This window comes from Musca autumnalis, unplaced genomic scaffold (genome assembly GCF_047663935.1).
Source record: "Musca autumnalis isolate F117 unplaced genomic scaffold, ASM4766393v1 scaffold_92, whole genome shotgun sequence".
NCBI classification, from domain to species: Eukaryota; Metazoa; Arthropoda; class Insecta; order Diptera; family Muscidae; genus Musca; species Musca autumnalis.
The window spans coordinates 163,049-177,501 of NW_027412453.1; the positions used below are offsets into that span (position 1 = coordinate 163,049).

General features: G+C 35.2%; 7 non-coding genes across 7 annotated transcripts; all 7 read right to left on the reverse strand.

Annotated features, from left to right (window-relative positions):
- Positions 1-294: 294 nt before the first annotated feature.
- On the reverse strand, positions 295-413 carry LOC141388339 (5S ribosomal RNA). The gene has a single exon (XR_012408841.1). It is a non-coding gene; the product is annotated as a 5S ribosomal RNA (ribosomal RNA).
- A 682-nt stretch (positions 414-1,095) lies between these two features.
- Positions 1,096-1,214, reverse strand: LOC141388361 (5S ribosomal RNA). The gene has a single exon (XR_012408846.1). It is a non-coding gene; the product is annotated as a 5S ribosomal RNA (ribosomal RNA).
- A 683-nt stretch (positions 1,215-1,897) lies between these two features.
- LOC141388340 (5S ribosomal RNA) lies at positions 1,898-2,016 on the reverse strand. Its single transcript, XR_012408842.1, has one exon. It is a non-coding gene; the product is annotated as a 5S ribosomal RNA (ribosomal RNA).
- Positions 2,017-6,096: 4,080 nt separating this feature from the next.
- Positions 6,097-6,215, reverse strand: LOC141388363 (5S ribosomal RNA). Its single transcript, XR_012408848.1, has one exon. It is a non-coding gene; the product is annotated as a 5S ribosomal RNA (ribosomal RNA).
- Positions 6,216-6,899: 684 nt separating this feature from the next.
- LOC141388364 (5S ribosomal RNA) lies at positions 6,900-7,018 on the reverse strand. The gene has a single exon (XR_012408849.1). It is a non-coding gene; the product is annotated as a 5S ribosomal RNA (ribosomal RNA).
- Positions 7,019-13,429: 6,411 nt separating this feature from the next.
- LOC141388365 (5S ribosomal RNA) lies at positions 13,430-13,548 on the reverse strand. The gene has a single exon (XR_012408850.1). It is a non-coding gene; the product is annotated as a 5S ribosomal RNA (ribosomal RNA).
- Positions 13,549-14,232: 684 nt separating this feature from the next.
- LOC141388366 (5S ribosomal RNA) lies at positions 14,233-14,351 on the reverse strand. Its single transcript, XR_012408851.1, has one exon. It is a non-coding gene; the product is annotated as a 5S ribosomal RNA (ribosomal RNA).
- Positions 14,352-14,453: the final 102 nt, after the last annotated feature.

A 14,453-nucleotide genomic window follows, 5' to 3' on the forward strand; every position in this document is an offset into this window, starting at 1 on the left:
AAATGCATTTTGCGAAAATTTGCCTCCTTAAATTAACTTTTTTGAGAAACGAAACAAATTTATAAAGAATTTTACTTTTGTTTTACAAAGGAAATCATAGACTATTGTATCTAGCTACATACAATTGAGCATAATCAATAGCGAATGTTTTACATTTACCTTAAGTAACAAGCAGTTGAGTTTTTTATTTTGGCTCTATTTCGGTTAAAAATAAAGATATCGACTTCATTCTTTTTTTATTTAATAGAGAAAAATAAAAAAGAAAATAATATGAAATAAAAAAATTTTGGACAATGCCAACAACACGCGGTGTTCCCAAGCGGTCCCCCATCTAAGTACTAACCGCGCCCGACGCTGCTTAATTTCGGTGATCGGACGAGAACCGATGTACTCAGCTTGGTATGGTCGTTGGCGAAGAAACATAGTTTATTTTGCTTCATATGGCCATTGATTTCATTGCTTGTGTGTTTAAGACAATTTCGTTTACTTATTGCACACAAACACACAAACGAACAAGAAGTTTTATTTTCGTTTTATAAAGGAAAATGTTGACTGTTTCCTTTAGTTATTAGTGAACATAACCAGTATGTATTAATTTGGCATCAAAAAATCTAACAAAAATTGTAGTTTTTTTTAATAAATGTTAAAATTTATTAAATATTGCTAAAAATAAATGTATTTTGGGAAAATTTGGCTCCTTAAATTACCTTTTGGGAAATTAAGAGAATTTTTTAAAGAATTTTACAATAAAAATTCTTGTTTTTTAATAAATGTTAAAATTTCTTAAATATTGTTAAAAATAAATGCATTTTGCGAAAATTTGCCTCCTTAAATTAACTTTTTTGAGAAACGAAACAAATTTATAAAGAATTTTACTTTTGTTTTACAAAGGAAATCATAGACTATTGTATCTAGCTACATACAATTGAGCATAATCAATAGCGAATGTTTTACATGTACCTTAAATAACAAGCAGTTGAGTTTTTTATTTTGGCTCTATTTCGGTTAAAAATAAAGATATCGACTTCATTCTTTTTTTATTTAATAGAGAAAAATAAAAAAGAAAATAATATGAAATAAAAAAATTTTGGACAATGCCAACAACACGCGGTGTTCCCAAGCGGTCCCCCATCTAAGTACTAACCGCGCCCGACGCTGCTTAATTTCGGTGATCGGACGAGAACCGATGTACTCAGCGTGGTATGGTCGTTGGCGAAGAAACATAGTTTATTTTGCTTCATATGGCCATTGATTTCATTGCTTGTGTGTTTAAGACAATTTCGTTTACTTATTGCACACAAACACACAAACGAACAAGAAGTTTTATTTTCGTTTTATAAAGGAAAATGTTGACTGTTTCCTTTAGTTATTAGTGAACATAACCAGTATGTATTAATTTGGCATCAAAAAATCTAACAAAAATTGTAGTTTTTTTTAATAAATGTTAAAATTTATTAAATATTGCTAAAAATAAATGTATTTTGGGAAAATTTGGCTCCTTAAATTACCTTTTGGGAAATTAAGAGAATTTTTTTAAAGAATTTTACAATAAAAATTCTTGTTTTTTAATAAATGTTAAAATTTCTTAAATATTGTTAAAAATAAATGCATTTTGCGAAAATTTGCCTCCTTAAATTAACTTTTTTGAGAAACGAAACAAATTTATAAAGAATTTTACTTTTGTTTTACAAAGGAAATCATAGACTATTGTATCTAGCTACATACAATTGAGCATAATCAATAGCGAATGTTTTACATTTACCTTAAGTAACAAGCAGTTGAGTTTTTTATTTTGGCTCTATTTCGGTTAAAAATAAAGATATCGACTTCATTCTTTTTTTATTTAATAGAGAAAAATAAAAAAGAAAATAATATGAAATAAAAAAATTATGGACAATGCCAACAACACGCGGTGTTCCCAAGCGGTCCCCCATCTAAGTACTAACCGCGCCCGACGCTGCTTAATTTCGGTGATCGGACGAGAACCGATGTACTCAGCTTGGTATGGTCGTTGGCGAAGAAACATAGTTTATTTTGCTTCATATGGCCATTGATTTCATTGCTTGTGTGTTTAAGACAATTTCGTTTACTTATTGCACACAAACACACAAACGAAGAAGAAGTTTTATTTTCGTTTTATAAAGGAAAATGTTGACTGTTTCCTTTAGTTATTAGTGAACATAACCAGTATGTATTAATTTGGCATCAAAAAATCTAACAAAAATTGTAGTTTTTTTTAATAAATGTTAAAATTTATTAAATATTGCTAAAAATAAATGTATTTTGGGAAAATTTGGCTCCTTAAATTACCTTTTGGGAAATTAAGAGAATTTTTTTAAAGAATTTTACAATAAAAATTCTTGTTTTTTAATAAATGTTAGAAAAAATGTCAGAAAAATTTGGATTTAATGAATCTATAGTTAGAATAATTACAAATTATTTAGAAAATAGATCATTTTCAGTATTTGTTGAAAATGAAAAGTCATTAGCACACCCAATAAAAGCAGGAGTTCCACAAGGCTCGGTCCTTGGTCCGGTCCTCTACAATTTGTATCTCGCAGACCTTCCTCAGCCAGAAAATGACTTACTGGTTCTTACTTTTGCAGATGATATCCTCATAGCGGCCACTCACTCTAGAGCTAAATTTGCGCAGAATTCTCTAAAAGAGTACCTTATGGTACTTAATAATTACTTTAACAAATGGAAACTTACACTCAATATAAACAAGTGCAAGTCTATAATTATAAAAGGAAAAAAGTCAACTCTTTATAAGAATGGTCGAATGTTTGCACCTTCTCTAAGTATAAATGGACAATTAATAGAAAATGTAACAGAATTGAAATACTTAGGAGTCATAATTGACGAAAAATTTTCTTTCATAAAACATGTTGACTACATTTTGAGGAAATCAAAAGCTAGTCTTCATATCATAAAAAATGTTATTAACCGAAAAAATGGACTAAGTAGTCACATAAAACTTTGCATATATAAACAACTAATACGTCCTATATTAACATACGCATTTCCCATTTGGTTTGGCATTTCGTCTCGCCAAATGGAAAGAATACGCATCTTCGAAAGGAGGATGCTTTCATACTGCCTTGGAATGAAAACTATAAGAACTCCAGATGGTAGATACTTATCTCCATCTAGAAAGGTACTATACGAAAACAGTAAGCTCATTAGAATAGACAATTTCATGATAAAATCAGCCTTAAAATTAATAGATGGATGCATAAACCATGATAACGAACTGTTACAAAGTGGTATCATAAGTGAAGACACTTTTTTAAGATACTTAGAAAATGATGGACATTTGTCACCAATGTGCCTACCTCACCTAAATAACCATGATATGTTATTTGATAGCAATGGAAAAATAAAATTTTATAATAGAAGGTATGGAACTTTCAATTTTGAAGATCTTGTGTATAGCACAGAACAATACTAAATTATCTTCTAATTAATCAACCTTGTATATAGTGTAAAAAGTAGTTATAAGTTTTTTTTTTGTTTTACTTTTATTTATGTAAATAGTAGTTATAAGTTTTCTCCTGTCTTGAATTGGTATATTATTTTAGTTTAGAAAGAAAATACAAAATGCATAGCAAGTTTTTATTCCATTTTCTTGCAAAATCTAATAATTAAATGAATGACAAAGTCAAAATTAAAATCAAAAATGTCAAATGGGCTGGCCTTACCTCTATCTTTTAAACATAAAATTTTATATTCCTAGAAAAAGAATTCATTCTGTTAGGATAAGTTACCATAATAATTTTTAGTCTCTAAGAGAACATTGTAAAAGAAATTAATTGGAAATAAATAAACTAAACTAATAAATGTTAAAATTTCTTAAATATTGTTAAAAATAAATGCATTTTGCGAAAATTTGCCTCCTTAAATTAACTTTTTTGAGAAACGAAACAAATTTATAAAGAATTTTACTTTTGTTTTACAAAGGAAATCATAGACTATTGTATCTAGCTACATACAATTGAGCATAATCAATAGCGAATGTTTTACATTTACCTTAAATAACAAGCAGTTTAGTTTTTTATTTTGGCTCTATTTCGGTTAAAAATAAAGATATCGACTTCATTCTTTTTTTATTTAATAGAGAAAAATAAAAAAGAAAACAAGTGTGCAAAGGCTATAGTCGGGACGGGGCCGACCATGTGATACCCTACACCACTACCCCTGTGCATAAGCTTTTCACTGGTAAACATTTATTTTAGGGAACATAATCCGACTACAACCAAACATATTTTTGTTTATTTTCTCGTTTAGAGTTAAGCTTGATGATCTGAAATTATTTGCAAGTGAAAAAGGAAAGCCAAGGACTCGAACCCACATAGTCACCAAATTACGTTACCTGGTTTCATTGGTGGTAAAGCAAATCTTCGGACGTATCGGCTATTTATTTTGGTTTTTAATCAAAAAAATGTGCCTCTTTCTCTCTGGGACCCCCATAAGCAACCAACATTTTGTGACCATTCGATCAAAATTTCGACCTGTAGAATGTCCCTTATGAGAACAATTAGAATGAAAGAATTGGATGCATTACCGACTATTGTGGTATATCCCTTGTTTGACCACCTTCGCCAACCTACTTTACACTAATGTACAGGTAATTTTTTCTCCTTCCATTGACAGGCTTTGCCGTTAAAATAACCCTACTAGAAATCGATATATTCACAAAGAATAAAATTTTAAATTTGTCTCCACATGAGTTTTTCCCCATTCCTATCCATAAATATTATCCGACTATCACCAAAATCAATAGGCATCTTCCTCTGTGGGGCGCCCATCCACCCCCAAAAATTCGTGAATATCCGATCAAATATTCGCATAAGAAAAAAAACGTTGACTTTTCTCCACATAAGCTTGTCGCTTATTCCGACTCCTGAATATTATCCGACCATCACCAAAATAAACAGGCTTCTTCCTCTGTGGGACCCGCATAAAATTCCAAATCATTCGTGACGATCCGATCAAAATTGCGACCTGTAGCGTGATTACAAAAAAATCGGAAAATGGGATGCATTACCGACTATTGCGACATCTCTGTTGTTTGAGCAGCTACGACAACCTACTTTACATCGTTGTAAAGGTGATTCTTTCTACTTTCCTTGCCAGGTTTTGCTTTTGATATACCTCTTAAAGAAACAGAGATATTGGCTTCGAAATAAAATGTTGACTTTTCTCGAAATAAGTTTTTTGCCCATTCTGACCCCTAAATATTATCCGACCATCACCAAAATCAATAGGCTTCTTCATCTATGAGACCCCCATTAACCCTCAAATTTTCGTGACGATCCGATCAAAATTGCGACCTGTAGCGTGATTTCCAAAAAAATAGAAAAATGGAATGTATTACCGACTATTGCGATATCTCCGTTATTTGGTTACCTACGCCGACCTAGTTTACATCATTGTAAAGACGGGATCTTCTACTTTCAGAGTCAGACTTTGCTTTTGGAAAGTCCCCAACCAAAGCTGTGATATTCGTCAATATAATTAAAATCGCAAAAATGAAAATTGGGGTTTTATTTGCTACTATTGTAATATCTTCGTTGTTTGATCACCTACTAGCTCCTGCTTTACATCATTAGAAAGGTGATATTTTCTACTTTCATGGTCGGGTTTTGCTTTTTGTATACGCCATATAGAAGCTGAGATATTCGCTTTGGAAAAAAACGTTGTCATTTTATCCACCTAAGTTTTTTGCCCTTTCCGACCCCTAAATATTATCCGACCATCACCAAAATCAATAGGCTTCTTCCCCTCCGGGACCCCTATCAACATGCAAAATTTCTTGACGATCCGATCAAAATTGCGACCTGTAGCGTGATTACAAGGTTTAGATGGACAGACGGACAGACGGACAGACGGACGGACGGACGGACGGACTGACGGACGGACACACATAGCCAGATCGACTCAGCTCGTCGAGACATTCATTTTGGTATATATAAGTATGGGTCTGCGACCATTATTTCGATGCGTTACAAACTTTTTGGCCAAAACCAACTTATAATACCCTCTCCACATAGTGGTGTAGGGTATAATAATATGAAATAAAAAAATTTTGGACAATGCCAACAACACGCGGTGTTCCCAAGCGGTCCCCCATCTAAGTACTAACCGCGCCCGACGCTGCTTAATTTCGGTGATCGGACGAGAACCGATGTACTCAGCGTGGTATGGTCGTTGGCGAAGAAACATAGTTTATTTTGCTTCATATGGCCATTGATTTCATTGCTTGTGTGTTTAAGACAATTTCGTTTACTTATTGCACACAAACACACAAACGAACAAGAAGTTTTATTTTCGTTTTATAAAGGAAAATGTTGACTGTTTCCTTTAGTTATTAGTGAACATAACCAGTATGTATTAATTTGGCATCAAAAAATCTAACAAAAATTGTAGTTTTTTTTTAATAAATGTTAAAATTTATTAAATATTGCTAAAAATAAATGTATTTTGGGAAAATTTGGCTCCTTAAATTACCTTTTGGGAAATTAAGAGAATTTTTTTAAAGAATTTTACAATAAAAATTCTTGTTTTTTAATAAATGTTAAAATTTCTTAAATATTGTTAAAAATAAATGCATTTTGCGAAAATTTGCCTCCTTAAATTAACTTTTTTGAGAAACGAAACAAATTTATAAAGAATTTTACTTTTGTTTTACAAAGGAAATCATAGACTATTGTATCTAGCTACATACAATTGAGCATAATCAATAGCGAATGTTTTACATTTACCTTAAATAACAAGCAGTTGAGTTTTTTATTTTGGCTCTATTTCGGTTAAAAATAAAGATATCGACTTCATTCTTTTTTTATTTAATAGAGAAAAATAAAAAAGAAAATAATATGAAATAAAAAAATTTTGGACAATGCCAACAACACGCGGTGTTCCCAAGCGGTCCCCCATCTAAGTACTAACCGCGCCCGACGCTGCTTAATTTCGGTGATCGGACGAGAACCGATGTACTCAGCGTGGTATGGTCGTTGGCGAAGAAACATAGTTTATTTTGCTTCATATGGCCATTGATTTCATTGCTTGTGTGTGATTCTGACTTGTGATCTAGTGAAGTGAACACCTAAACTGTGAAGTGAAAGAAAAACAGTGGTGAAAATTACCCAGTGCCTAGTGACTTTCAGATCTAAAGATTTGAAAACAAAATTTTATCTCTGACGCAAAGCGTGAGCAGTGTCAATTTGTATGCGTTTACGTGTACAGAGTGAGAAGCGCATAGTAGTCACAAAATATTATTATTTTTGGCTGGCTGTGAATCAACCCTTGTGACGAGTGGTGGTTGTTACAATAACCAGTAGTCGCGCTGGCGGGACACATCAACCCCGCTAGCAATACAAAGCCGATGTCTTCACATTCTGACGGCGGCAAAAATGAAGGAGATGGCGGTATTAATGTAAATACCACACTAAATAGTGTAATACCAACCGGCTCAAATATTATGCAGGTGGGTGAGAATCGAAGCATTTTATCTACTAAAACGAAAATGGCGGATAAAATGGTGAACCCTGAAGACAACTTTGCAGCTGAAGATGCAAACAGCGATGGCGGTATGTCCACCTCATCTGTTGGAAAGCGCAAGACTGGGAAGAAGCGCAGCCATATTAACGATGGGGAAGCAACCTACCATTTTCTTAAGTTGGAAGCTCTAGTAAACCAGCACAAAGGTACAATTGAGCGTCTAGAACAAGAAAAATTACAATTGGCAGAAGAATTGACTGTCATTAAAAATAGCATCAGCGCGGGTGGCGCGATTGCTCCTAAAACTGCTGACTGGTCCACTGAGGCAGACTTAGTTCTCGGTGGCAATAATATGGAAGATGGTGCTACTAAGCCAACTGCATCCAACAATGGCTCAAATGAATTATTTGTCCAAAGTGATAAGATTATCACCAACCCTTCTTCTGATTGGTCGGATGTAACGTCAAAAAAAGATATGGAAAGACTAAAAGAAGATATTAGCAAGTTGAAGAAATCTCTCGATGAGACAACCCAAAAACTTACTCAAGCAATTGGTCGTGAAAACGCCTTCTATCGTGTCATAGCCAAGCTGCAAGACCAGATCGCCTCCTTCGGTGTCATACAACAAGAGACGCCACAGGTGCTTCTGGAGAAAATATCATCCGATAACTCTAAATCGGTTCCAACGATTGTAAAGCCGGTTATGAAGGAAATTAATAACCGGGCTGCCGAGGTAGCCGAAAACCTCGGCATGGCGATAGACGTCGATCAGCCGTCGTCTAGTTCTAAGAATGGTGCTGCTAAAGGTGTAATACCAAAAACAAAACCTGTTCCAGTGAAGCCTACTGCGAAATCAAATAAGATGTCGGTTCCTGTTAAATCAAATTTATCAAACTCAGTAACCAAGGAAGCTCCCAAGCAGAGGAAAGTCGTAGCTGAATCTACCACTACTATCACAACTGTTAATAAGAATCCGAATACCGGAAAAACTATGCCTGCATTCACTATTCATGAGGTAAGCGTCCAAGAAATTTCAGGGATCCTCCACCAACACTATCAACCAGGTGAGTTCACTATAACCTATTTGCGTCCGTCTGTGTTGTCTCTAAATGTGAAGGGTCTTGATATGTACAATAAGGTTAGAAGTTTATTATCTGAACGCGGGTATAAATTTCATACGCACACGCCCAGGTCATTGTTGCCCTACATGTTGGTCATCAATAACCTTCCACAGGAATTTAACAGGGATAACGTCAAAGTTTTTCTTGAAACCCAATTACCTTTCCCAGTTGAGGTTGTGGGTTTAGTTAATATTTCACACAATAAGTGGATACTTCGTGTATCCAAAAAATCTGACATTTTAAGTTTATACAAACTTAAACTCATTTTCGATTGTAATGTTAAAATTACAAAAGACAAAGGTCGTGACATAATACAGTGCTTCAATTGCCAGCGCTTTGGTCACGTCCTGTCAAATTGCACAATGCCCTCGCGCTGCGTTAAATGCGGCAAAAACCATGAACCTAAAAATTGTCCTATACCCCCAAAGGACAAAGAGCAGGTGGTTGTATCTTCAGACCCTACTTCTGGAGAAACGGTTACTAAACCAGCACCACAATGCTCCTGCGCGAACTGCGGTATGGATCACGCTGCTTGTGCACGTGATTGCCCACGCCGATTGTCTATATTGGCTAGGAAAGCCAAAACCAAAGCTGATTCGGTGGCTAGAGCTGAGGCTCGGTCTCAACGCCTGTCGACTATTCGCAATGAATATTCCTCTGCGACAACTTCCAGAGGCAATACTGCCTCTAATAGAACGAATTCGAGCAGTAATAATGCCACTAATAATCCCCCACGTGCTCCTCAGCCAGCTCCCTCAAGAGCGAATAATGGTTCGAGTATGAGCAGCATAGTCGATTTCTTCGGATCAGACTTTAATATAAAATGCGAAAGAGCTAAAACCTTTGGACCCATTTTCAAAGAGATTCAAGCAAAAGCCGGTATAGACGCTGCCATGTCCGCATGGCTTATATTTATAGCCGGTAATGTTGACTTTTAAAGTAGCTTTTCTAAATGTGAATTCACTTGTCTCTTTAACAAAGAGACATTATTTACAGAACTTTATAAAGGAGCGAAAGCCCGATGTAGTTCTGATTGCTGAACATAAACTCAGACTTTCTAATAAATTTAGCCTGGAAGGGTTTAGGTGCTTTATTCAATATAGAGAAGGTGGAAATGGGGGTGGGACTGCAGTGCTACTTAGAGATAAGTACCACTGCGATCGCATCTCCATTTCCACCGGCGAAATAGAGTCTTGTGTCGTCAAGGTACTGAGGGATGATGGATCTCCCATTTTCTTCGCCTCAGTCTATTGCCGACCCTTAACTAATTTTGTTGCTGCTGACCTCCAGCCCCTCTTAGATCTCTATATGGAAGGAGAGGTTTTGATAGGCGGAGATCTAAATGCCAAACATCCTTCTTGGGGAGGCACAGAGTTCAATACTAGTGGTGAGCCCTAGCTCTTTTCTTGGCTGATCGCCCTAATTTTGAAATTTTCTCGTCGGATTATCCCACCAGACCTAATGACTCTGGGGGTTCTTTCATTGATGTATTCATTCGAACCCCTGGCCTCCCTAGGGTTGGTGGTAACAATGCTGTAGTGAGTCATGACTTCGAATCAGATCATAGATCGATCGAAGTCACTCTTCATTTGGGTGGGCTCACTACACGAGAAGTTAATACTTTTTTGAACTTTGACAGGATTAATCTCAACCGTTTTAGAGGCGGGTTAAGTCGTGGTCTGTCAGAAATATCTTTACCGACAAATAGAAATGCCTCTATTGAAGAGATTGATACAACAGTAAATAACTTGGAAACCGTTTTCAAGAATGCCATCGATGATTCTGTTCCTAAACAGAAATGTAGGAATATGGCGTTGGGGAATCTTCCCCCCAGGATACTAGGCTTCATCCGGGAGCGAAGAAGAATCCAAAGAACTATTCGCAGATCAAATGATCCGTCCAGATTCCCCTCACTGAGGGCTGATATTCGAAATTTGGATCGAATAATAGAAGATTCGATCCGTTTGTTTGAAGAGGAACGCTTTCAGGGCTTCCGAGAAAGAATTCAAATTGGTAATAAGACCTTCGGGCAAGTCAAGGTGGCAGCTGGGCTTGCCTCTCGGGAACCTATCAAGGTCCTAACAAATCCAAATGGTGAACATATACTCAGCGATACCTTAAAAGCTGAAGTTCTTGCAGACCATCTACAGGGAGTACTGAGTCCCATGGATGGCCCGGTGGACCGTTCCTTCCGCGATTCAGTTAATCGAATAGCGGACAGTATGGACGACCGGTCACCCATGGCGAACTTTAGCGACTCGTTTACTGCTGATGGTGCATCTATTGACAATGCTGCAAGATGGGAAGAAGCAGGCTTTATTCATCCCAGCTCAATAGGCCATGCTCTTGCTTGTAGACCCTCAAAAAAATCGTGTGGTTTGGACAGAATTCCTGACACAGCGTTGAAAAAAGCGGGCAATGTCATATTTGTCTTTCAGTCCATTCTCTTCAATCATTGTTTGAATCTAGGCTACTTCCCATGCGCATGGAAGCAAGCCCGAAAAATCTGAAAGCTACAGGCCAATCTCTTTGTTGTCTGCTTTTGGGAAATTATTCGAGTCTTTTATTCTCACTCGGTTAAAAATTATTGTTGAGGATAAAAGAATTCTTAAGAATTGCCAGTTTGGATTCAGAACTGGCCACTCCACATCACATGCCCTCACTGTTTTCTCTAATTTTGTTGTGAAGGGATTCGATCGGAGACGGGGAACCATTGCTGTAGGGCTTGATTTTGCCAGAGCATTTGACTCAGTCTGGCACAATGGGATCCTTTACAAGATGAAGCAGTTAGACTTTGACCACCAAACCTGCAGGCTTATATCCAGCTTTCTAAAGGACAGAGGGTTTAGACTGAAAGTAGGAGATAGTCTTTCTAGCGCAAGACCAATTATGGCTGGGGTCCCCCAGGGCTCTCTCCTGGGTCCCATGCTATATAATATATTCGTCAGCGATATGCCTGAACCTCCTCCAGGTGGTATTCAACTATTATACGCTGACGATGTAATCCTGGCCATGTCCGGATCTAAAGCCAGTACGGTGACATCATGCCTTAACATGCATCTTGAGGACTTACATAGATACTTCTCTATGTGGGGCCTCAAGCTGAATGTGGGCAAATGTACAGCGATCGTCTTTAAGGGGAAAAAGAAAGTGGTATACCCTAACTTCAGATCCGCTCGCCCGATCCTGAAAATTGGGGGCGAGACCATTAAATTGGCTGACAAGATTAGATATCTTGGCGTTATTTTCGATGAAAAGTTTGAGTTCATCAGACATGTGGACTTCATATTGGATCGAGCCAAGAAAATATATTTCAGCTACCATGGTGTATTACGCCATAGTGGCGGTTTAGCGAACAAAATTAAATTATTAATTTATAAGCAGGTCATAAGACCAATTGTTGCTTACGCTTTTCCGGTTTGGTATTTAATCTCCTCAAGCCAAATGGATAGGTTGAGAAGATGGGAAAGGTCGATTATCACGTACTGTCTGGGATTGAGGCCAACTATCACCAATAATGGCACATTTAAAAGACCATCGTGTAGGGTAATATATGATACTTCAAACCTTGAAAGAATTGATAGATTCCTCATGAGAGGAGCCCTGAATTTTGTTGAGACAGCACAGACGGTGCAGAATGAGCTCATCGAGGAATCCCTGCAATATTCGAACGACGCAAGTGCCTTAAGCACCAAAAAACATTTACCCCCTGCAGCCCTTCCATTGCTTAACAATGAAGGTCTTCTTTATAACAATGAGGAAAAACTTGTATTTTACCATAGAAGGTACAATACGATGGACACCAACAATACAGTTTATATAACAACCCAGTGATTGCTATATATTTTAAAATCAATGTAAATAATGTAAATAGTAGCTTTAGTTTTTCTTAGTTTTAGTCCTTAGTTCTAATATTTTTCTTAAAAAACAACCGACTTTGGCCCTTTTTAATTGATTTTTTTGGGCACAATTAATAAACTTGAATTTAAATTTTTGTTTGATGTAACTGCTAGTGGTTATCCACAGCATAGTTTAAAGAATTGATCTTAGAAGGTAGCGAAAAGCCACATGTTTAATTATTATAGATTAGCAATAAGTCATTTTGTATAGTCATAAGATTTTCTTCAATAAATAATGGCTCTAGCCGAAAAATGTCAAAAAAAAAAATTGCTTGTGTGTTTAAGACAATTTCGTTTACTTATTGCACACAAACACACAAACGAACAAGAAGTTTTATTTTCGTTTTATAAAGGAAAATGTTGACTGTTTCCTTTAGTTATTAGTGAACATAACCAGTATGTATTAATTTGGCATCAAAAAATCTAACAAAAATTGTAGTTTTTTTTAATAAATGTTAAAATTTATTAAATATTGCTAAAAATAAATGTATTTTGGGAAAATTTGGCTCCTTAAATTACCTTTTGGGAAATTAAGAGAATTTTTTTTAAAGAATTTTACAATAAAAATTCTTGTTTTTTAATAAATGTTAAAATTTCTTAAATATTGTTAAAAATAAATGCATTTTGCGAAAATTTGCCTCCTTAAATTAACTTTTTTGAGAAACGAAACAAATTTATAAAGAATTTTACTTTTGTTTTACAAAGGAAATCATAGACTATTGTATCTAGCTACATACAATTGAGCATAATCAATAGCGAATGTTTTACATTTACCTTAAATAACAAGCAGTTGAGTTTTTTATTTTGGCTCTATTTCGGTTAAAAATAAAGATATCGACTTCATTCTTTTTTTATTTAATAGAGAAAAATAAAAAAGAAAATAATATGAAATAAAAAAATTTTGGACAATGCCAACAACACGCGGTGTTCCCAAGCGGTCCCCCATCTAAGTACTAACCGCGCCCGACGCTGCTTAATTTCGGTGATCGGACGAGAACCGATGTACTCAGCGTGGTATGGTCGTTGGCGAAGAAACATAGTTTATTTTGCTTCATATGGCCATTGATTTCATTGCTTGTGTGTTTAAGACAATTTCGTTTACTTATTGCACACAAACACACAAACGAACCAGAAGTTTTATTTTCGTTTTATAAAGGAAAATGTTGACTGTTTCCTTTAGTTATTAGTGAACATAACCAGTATGTATTAATTTGGCATCAAAAAATCTAACAAAAATTGTAGTTTTTTTTAATAAATGTTAAAATTTATTAAATATTGCTAAAAATAAATGTATTTTGGGAAAATTTGGCTCCTTAAATTACCTTTTGGGAAATTAAGAGAATTTTTTTTAAAGAATTTTACAATAAAAATTCTTGTTTTTTAATAAATGTTAAAATTTCTTAAATATTGTTAAAAATAAATGCATTTTGCGAAAATTTGCCTCCTTAAATTAACTTTTTTGAGAAACGAAACAAATTTATAAAGAATTTTACTTTTGTTTTACAAAGGAAATCATAGACTATTGTATCTAGCTACATACAATTGAGCATAATCAATAGCGAATGTTTTACATTTACCTTAAATAACAAGCAGTTGAGTTTTTTATTTTGGCTCTATTTCGGTTAAAAATAAAGATATCGACTTCATTCTTTTTTTATTTAATAGAGAAAAATAAAAAAGAAAATAATATGAAATAAAAAAATTTTGGACAATGCCAACAACACGCGGTGTTCCCAAGCGGTCCCCCATCTAAGTACTAACCGCGCCCGACGCTGCTTAATTTCGGTGATCGGACGAGAACCGATGTACTCAGCGTGGTATGGTCGTTGGCGAAGAAACATAGTTTATTTTGCTTCATATGGCCATTGATTTCATTGCTTGTGTGTTTAAGACAATTTCGTTTACTTATTGCACACAAACACACAAACGAACA